This window comes from Lactuca serriola, chromosome 2 (assembly GCF_051521515.1).
Source record: "Lactuca serriola cultivar US96UC23 chromosome 2, Lser_US96UC23_V15, whole genome shotgun sequence".
In the NCBI taxonomy this organism is placed as follows: Eukaryota; Viridiplantae; Streptophyta; class Magnoliopsida; order Asterales; family Asteraceae; genus Lactuca; species Lactuca serriola.
In genome coordinates this window covers 217768799-217777508 of record NC_136409.1, presented here as the reverse complement: position 1 = coordinate 217777508, position 8710 = coordinate 217768799, and the positions used below count along the sequence as shown (strand labels likewise).

Genomic DNA, 8710 nt, shown 5'->3' with positions numbered 1-8710 from the left:
TAGGTTGAGGGTCTGGATCAGGATCAAGATCAGGCTCGGGTGCGGGTGCGGGATCCGAGCAGGTTAATGACGGGCTACGCGAGTTCATCATGCCTGAGATCACAAGAGGCATCCTTGAGGCGACCCTGGTCATTTTTGGGTCTATCAAGGAGGGGATTATTGAGCTTATGGAGGATCGCCTCCCGAATATTCAGGAGTGACTTGGCATATAGCCAGTCGGGTAGGCGCACACTGTCCTTCAAGGACTTCAGAGGGAGTGGTGTGCCAGACTTTCACGGGGTGAAGGACCTCATTGCTGCCAGAAGATGGATCGCAGACATCGAGTCTGCGCAGTTGACGAGCTTCTGCCTGGAAGGGTCGAAGTTCCGCTTTGTTGTAGGTTGTTTGAGAGACAGATCTAGGGACTAGTGGGTGTCGGTTGGTGACTCACTGGGAGCCCTAGCTATCGAGGCTATGACTTGGTCTGTGACCAGGTTCAGGGCTGAGTTTGTGCCAGTTGTGGAGCTACAGCAGCTGGCCAGGGAGTTTCTTGACATGATACAAACTACAAAGATAGTGGCGGAGATCACCGCCAAGTTCCAAGAGAGGGCCTTGTTGGTACCTCAATATGTAAGGGATGAGGAGATGCGGAAGACCCACTTGTTGGATTAGTGTCTAAGCTCGTAACCATATTTGGTAAGTACTTGACCCGGTTGTGCATGGTCCTTTTGGGTTGCCTTCACCAAAGCAACTTGACTGGAGAAATAATAGAGAAAGACGTTATTATGATTTCTTAATATATTATAGCAATAATATATTAAGGGAGAAATTATATATGTTTAATTAATATTGGTCAATAATTAATTAAGAATTAATTTTGTGATCAAATGTAATTAATTAAACTATAGAGGTTGAATTGTGATTATGTGATAGTTGCAAATTAGGGCAATGGATGCCCTAAGGGAGAGGTGGACGAATTCAAGGGGATAAGGCCCTAGAATTCGTCCAAGGATTGGTTTCTAGACTGATCTTATGGATTGCTTGGTGGGCAAGCAACTAGATAAGGATAAGGACTAAAACCCCAATCTCTACCCTATTAAAAGACCCCTTGGCTAAGGGAAATCGGCCACTTGTTTCTAAGAAGCCTTAGAGCCGATTTCTAGCCTCTCCTCTCTCTCTCTCTCTCTCTCTCTCTCTCTCTCTCTCTCTTTCCTCTCCATTTGCTTGTGGTGTTGGTGAGCCATTAGAGGTACTACACTTGTGCTACTTGCTTTCCAAGACAAGAGATTGAAGATTAGTGTTGTTATTGCAACATAACAATAAGAGGTATGTAATCCCTTCTAGTGTATATAAATACATGCATGCTAGGGTTCTTCTTGTGTTCATAAAGTTGTATATCTAATAGAGAAAACATAGATCCAAATCTAGGGTTGCATGCACACATATGATTGTTTGTACAAAACCCATCAGTGGTATTAGAGACTTTGGTTGAAATGTTTTCAATTAGTATTATACAATTGTATGAATTTGACACTTTAGGGTTTATGGCCAATAAACCCTAAGAGGCAAGGATTTCGATTGTAGGGTTCTTGAACCCTAGTGTTCGAAATTTTGAGAAGGGTTTTCAAACTCTTTTTTTCCTTGTTGCCCAAGATTTCGAGATCTAGGGTTTGCAAACCGTAGATTTATGAGATTTGCCTCCTCCCCAAGATAATTTCCTAAAATTTAGGGATTTGGATAATATCATATCTTGTAATTATCCTTTAATGTTAAATATGGTAATTCAAGATTGTGAATTATCCCCTCCCATATTAGAGGGATATAAGGGATTAGGATAAAATTAATTGTTTAATTTAAAATAATCCTTTATGATTTAGTAATTAATTGTTTAATTTAGATAATTATTAAACCAAGAGTTTTAATATTTAAAATTTTAATTTAAAAGTTCTGAATTTCGAAAAATTTTAAATTGAAATTAATACCCTAGTATTTTTAAAATGTTTAAAATACACCCTATACTATTATATTATTAGAAGACTAATATATATATATATATATATATATATATATATATATATATATATATATATATATATATATATATATATATATATATATATATATAGGGTTAGGATCAAATGTGAATCATAAGTATTGTATGAATGTATGACTAAATTTTGACTATTAGATTAAAAGAATGGATGGTTATGATCAACAATGGCACGATGGTAATTAAATGGAAAAAGTTAATTACTTTTTTTTTTATTTAAGCCATAAGAAGGGTACATTGGACATTTTATTTTTAAGCAAATCAAGTAAGGGCGGATTTTAAGGATATTTTTTTGATTGTTTTTTTATCACATATTCATTTTAATTATTATCTGATTTTTAATCAATTTCAATTGCAAAGAGCATTCTTGAAGAACGTAGTGTTTTATCCTAAACGTTAACTTGATTTGTTAGGGAAATAAAGATTAATAATTGGTTTAAATTAACAAACAATCAAATATTCTTGCAGAATTGCAATAATAATACATTTAATACATTTCCATTGTAGAGAGCATTTTTGAAGAATATAGATTCTTTGTGGTTCAATAAAAAATAACATTCTTGAACTAAATAAACATTGTATAAGAATGGAAGACTATGACAAGAATTATAAGTATAAATAAAATTCTTGAAGGATAATAGATAAGTTATAAATTCATAACTTACATTTTTGAAATATTATTTAATATTCTTGAAAGAATAAAAGACATGTTTTAGGAATAATATATGAAAAAAAATACAAATACATGAAACATTCTTGTTCTATACATGTTTGGTCTGCAAGTCCATTCTCTACATTCTATTCTTCAAGAATGTTGTTGTATTCTTAGAGAATATGTGAATGGAGTGATTTCATTACTAAAAAAAAGGCCTTTTGACACTCATTGTGCGTCGTAAAACGCTCAGATGACGCGCAAATGCGTGTCAAGGAAGGCCTTTCCATAAAGAGAGACGACGCACTTTTACGTGTCGTCTATAGACGACGCGCATTTACGACGCGCGGTTATGACACGCAATGCGTATCAAGGAAGGCCCTGTCATAAAGGAAGACGACACGCATTTGCGTGTCGTAACCTCACGACGCGCGTGTTTATGACACGCAATGCGTATCAAGGAAGCCCCTGTCAAGAAAGGTCATGTCATAAATGAAGATGACACACATTTTTGCGTATCATAATTTTAAATGTTCTAAAAAAAATATTTATATATTTATTAATTTTTAAATTAAATTTGCATTTAATGTCTCATAATAGAAATAAAATATCATATACAAAAAAATGCAATCCATTGTATAAAATTTAATGTCATACAATTCTATTTTTAGAATATCTAAATTTGCATCTAATCTACTCTGTACATCAAATTCCAACTAAGTAAAGTTGCATCTTGCCTTTCATAATTCTTTAAGACTAATGCTCCAAGCAGCTGTTATATGGATAAGAAGTTGTACATTGGCCCATCTCACTCAAGAATGACTTAGCCAAATTCAACTCCAAGTCTTTACTGCATCTTGCTGATAATGTTGCAAGATTTGAATCAAGTGGCTTCATATTCCTTTCTTCCACCAACTTTACCTGATGCACAAAATACACAAAAACAAAAAAAAACATTGTAGAGGAAGGGGTAATTTTGGAAAATGTGAGGGGTATCCTCTGCAAAACAAAACAAAAAATATCCTTTGCAAGATTTGCTCTTTAGTATCCTCTGCAAAACAAAATAAAAAATATATATCAAAAAATTAAATTTTTATAGTTTTATATCATAATTATGCCTAGAGTATTACATACCTGAAGAACCATTTGTTAGCTCTACAACACTTTTTGAATCTGAACCAAGCTTTCATCACTAAAACCAACACCTTTTGTAGCCCCTAGGACTACGCATAAAAGTTAGAAAAACTAAATATTCCAAAAATACCCCTAGGACTCTTTTTGTCCCAGAATCTGAATTAAACCACAAGTAATGCTTCGATTTCCCTGTTTCTTGCAACTTCAACATGAAGTGTTCTGATGTTGTATGTGTAAAGTTTCAGACTTTACAGGAGATTCTTGGGGAAGGAAAGAAGGTTAAGCTTGAACAGAAGGTAATTTCATATCATATGCTTCTGTGTTTTAAGGGTTAAACAAATCATTTCAAGATTTGAAATTTATTAAAAAAACATTATAATTGTAGAAAACAAATTGATAACCTTCTAAAATCTTGGGAGCGAAACTATATCCAATTAAAACAATGAAAATGTGATTTTATTTTTGTTTTCAATGTTGTAGTAGTAGGAAGAGATGAAAGTTTGATATAATAAACAAATAACTAAAAGTAGGTTGCTATTTCTTAAAAAGTAATTCAACTTTGGCATATTATAGCTTACCTTCTCTGTTGGTGGCAACTGCAATGAGTTCTTTCATGGCTATATCAGAAACAAGATAAAACTATAGAAAAAAATGTAGGTTAGTTGGTAATTTACAATCTTTCTTTCATCATACAATCTTTATTCTTTAGGTATAATGTATTTATTAATCCAACAATATTGATATTATGCATAACTTGAATTCAAATATAAATTGGACAAGATATAATGTCTTTCTTAAACAAATAGTTCAATATGCTACCCCACTATCGTTGACTATTAAAGAAATTAGGGCCAAATCTAACAGTAGAATGTTTATGACAATTAAGGCCTCATTTGGAAGCCAGCAACAATAATACAAGCTAGAAAAAAGGGAACGGGTGGTGTTTTTAAGTTATAATTTTGAATAGAAAAGGCAAAACATCTATAACAACTACTATAGCAACTGAAGTTAATATCATGGTGCCTTCCTCAGATCCTGATGCTGATCTGGTATGCTTGCTTCCAATTTATTTTTCTTAAAAAACTTTCTAGAGGTAGTTACGTCATTTGCACACACAAGAGATTGAAAACAAGTCCTGGTCAAAGTTTCTGCCAAATATACAAATTTTGTATGTTATTATCGTACAAAATATAGAAAAAGAGGTGAATATCTAATTTTTATTAGCTGATTCTTTCTTTATCACATGTCTCACGTGTTATCAATAAAATCTAAAACCTAAAATCACCAATTTTTAAATAAACGAATTGAAATTGGGACGTGTAAAGAAGTGTAAATGCAAACAATAAGAATGTTATAAATGGGTAAAGTTTTCAAAATAGAATGCCTTGATAAGAAAAAAAATTTGAAAATAGAATGTCTTAAAAAACGAAATGAAAGTATGGTGCTATATAATACACAAATAAATGAACCATATTCAAAGGAATTGGAATTTGAAGGATCTGGAATCTCAAGAAATTGGATTCTCTCACACATTTGGTTGATAAGAAATAGATTGGAATTTGTAAACAATACGTAGAGGAAAAGTAGATGGAAATGCAAGAGATATGTTTACTTGTGAGATATAGGGTTAAAAGGGTAGTTAGAGTATTTACTATTTATAAAGAGACAGTGTTGCAAACATGATGCGGGATTAGAATGGAATCGAATTCCAGTTCCAATCCTAATTCCAATTCTGGCCAAATCACACAGAATGTGACATAAAGGTGACTTAGACCACAAAACATCATAACTGAAGTGTAAAAGAAATCCAGATAATTTAGGGTTCTGTGACTTCTTTATCAATTTGATTCAAAACTACTTCTAATCAGATTTGTCTAAAATCCAGACATTTTTATCTATATTTGCATCAAAGTCTTATTGAGAAGAGGGGAAACAATACTCTTCAATCAAAAAACCATTTCTTTGTGATAGAAAGAAATGAAAAGTTTGTTTACCTTGGTGGAATAAGGAAGAAGCTTGAGGTAGTTGGCACATGTCATGACACTTGGCAAATCATCATCTGCAGATTCCGACACTCCACCCGCAGCATTTGATTCAGTGTTGTTGGAGCTTTGAAGAGCGTTGTAATTAATAAAGGGTTAGTGACTGAGGAGGGGCAATTTCGTAATTCACCTAGATAAAATTTTGAAAACAAGGGGTGGTTGAGGGGGTGTTTTTACCCTTCTGACAATGGTCAACTTAGGGTTCAAGACAGCCAAGCCACCTGGAAGAAGCCGAGGTGCACCAGTAACAAACTGACAGAATGCCCTTTGCTGTTCTGGATTGAACTCTCCCATTATCTCAAGCAACTAACAAAGAGACATAAACAAAATTATTAATATTAACTATAATATAAATTTATAAATCTTCCCTGAATATCGCTAAAAAAAATAAATTACTCACATTAATTACTACAAAGCTCTTGGATGTGTATCCATGGTCGAATTTTATGTGTTCCACAAGTGTATCAGCCTGCATTTAAAAGAAACATGAATTCTCTACATCATATCATTTTCACAAAAAATACATGTTATGTTTAAGTAGAAAAAAGATGAGCAAATTACCTCCCACATTTCTCTACGCCCACAGAGTAAATAATCCAACTCACTTGGAGAAAATATTTGTCAACTTGAAGCCTCAAAAACCTGATAGTAATAAGATAAAATAATAGCTTAAAAAAATTATTTTGTATATTTTCTAATTCCATAAACAATTTAGCATATTAGAATGTTGGAAAAAGATGATGACCTGATTAAAGCCAGCTCTAAATGCTTCCAATTGCCTTGTGATACCAGTCTTGACAGTAGCATCAACCACCAATGAAATGTACTCTTCCAAATTATTTAAATCGACCTGTGAATTTGGAAGCCACAAGTTTATCAACAAATTAATTGCTAGATAAACATAACCCCATAAACAATAAAGATGAAAAAAGATCAAATTACATTCAATCAAAAAAACCATTTCTCCTTCTATTAACACTTGATCTAGAACAGGCAAACATGTGAAAACTATCAACCTAACTTCAACTGGCCAATTTGTTAAAGCTTCTTTCTTTCAAGTTTCATCAACTAATGTAACCTTGATCATCGATGCGAAAAAGAACTTAAACCATGTTGCCAACAAGTATTTCTCGTAGTAAAGATTCACAAACAACTAAATATGAATTCATAATAAGCTAATCATACATAATATCCACGGTTAAATCACTCAAATGAAGTCTACAGAGAATTAAACTTACTTCTTGTTTCTCCTCCCACATTTAGGTCCCCATCCTTCAAGCTTTACAACAGGGCAACCCACATATGAAGTTCATATGTGGTGGAACTTGTCAAATAAAAGAAAAAGAAAGAACTAAATGCGTTCATCTTAATCGGTCACTTCAATCAAGGATTAGTGCCCTAAATCATCGGGTCTCTAAGTGTAAGAAAATTAGTGTGATTATGATGGGAACCAGACTCCAAATTCACCCGTGGCTGATGAGTCTGAAGGGTTTGTATTCTCAGAGAAGGACTCGGTAGGCTGAGCCAAGTCCTTGTAAGGGCTATTTGAGGTCCAATGGTCTCCTTTCTTCCCACATGTCCTGCATACCATCAATACATCTCCTCCTTTCGACATTTGGGCTAATGGGTCTCCAACTGCATTTGAGTCTTCAAAACTTCGCATTCACAATCTGCATATCTAACAAGCAGCAATGAAATTGAGATAGATTCCTAAGTTTTTAAATCGGTAGTGATTGACTATTGTCATGATGATTGATATGTGTATAGTGAATTGCAACTGAAACTGTTGATCTAGGCAATAAACCTGATGTAAAGAACTAGGGCTAGATGTAAATAAAGTAATAAACTTCTTCAACTACATATGCCTTAACAATTTCACATAAATAATTGTAAAGGATTGTTACAATTATCTGAAATTTCAGATCTAGGGATGACGTACCTGGAGCCCTTGGTCACTCAAAGATGATTTCCTCGGTAGAAACCATGGTGAGTTTGGCGCTGACGTCCTCTTGAATGGCATCACCGAACATAGGCCAAGAACACCTCTCCATGGTGCGCTTGCTCAGCCGAGCATTAGCGATTTTACGGATGCGTGTGGTGGTGGTAATCTTAACCCGATTACCTTCGTTGTTGAATTTGTACTTTCAACCCATGTTCGTCGGGTCCAATAACCTATTTCGGTGGCAACAAATAGTCATAGTCACCGCCATCAGCTTCTTCCTCCAATTCGCCCCATCTGGGTTTTTGAGCCATGTCTGCGAAGCTGCTAGAATTGTTGCTGAGGGAAAATTAGGGTAGGAGATTCGAAGTGGTAATGTGAATAAGATGAATATGTAATGAAGTCGGTTGTTGTGATTCTCTAGGCTTCAAAATTGATAGATTTTTTTTCGATTCTTTCAACTTTGAATCAGAAAATGAGAAAAAGTTAGGGAAATCAAGAGTGCAATGTTCGTCCTTGTTAGGTTGAATGGTCGTGATTGCCAAGATGAAAGATAGATAGAAGATAGAAAAAACAAGGCGGGTTTTCAAAATTTTGGGGATTTCATTTCCCCCCTTGTCTACTAAAAGCGCGTTTCATTAAAATTATAAAGCGACAGGTACAGACGACGTGCGTTTAAGATAAAGCGCCCTCCGTGTTTTTAATTTTTTTTCTTGAGACACTAAATTAAGGGCACACAATAAAGCGTGACGTAAATCCTTAAATTTTTTGGAGAGATGACACTATTTTAAGGGCACGTCCTTTAGCGTATCGTTAATTATCGCGTGTCGTAAAAAGCGCGTCATTTCTAGTAGTGTTTCAATATTGCTTGTACTACTTTACTTGGGTGGGAATCAATAGGCGTGATCAGCTTC

General features: G+C 34.3%; 2 pseudogenes; both read right to left on the bottom strand.

Annotated features, from left to right (window-relative positions):
- Nucleotides 1-3722: 3722 nt before the first annotated feature.
- LOC145090075 (E3 ubiquitin-protein ligase UPL3-like) lies at nucleotides 3723-7116 on the bottom strand (annotated as a pseudogene).
- Nucleotides 7117-7295: 179 nt separating this feature from the next.
- LOC145090074 (uncharacterized) lies at nucleotides 7296-8128 on the bottom strand (annotated as a pseudogene).
- Nucleotides 8129-8710: the final 582 nt, after the last annotated feature.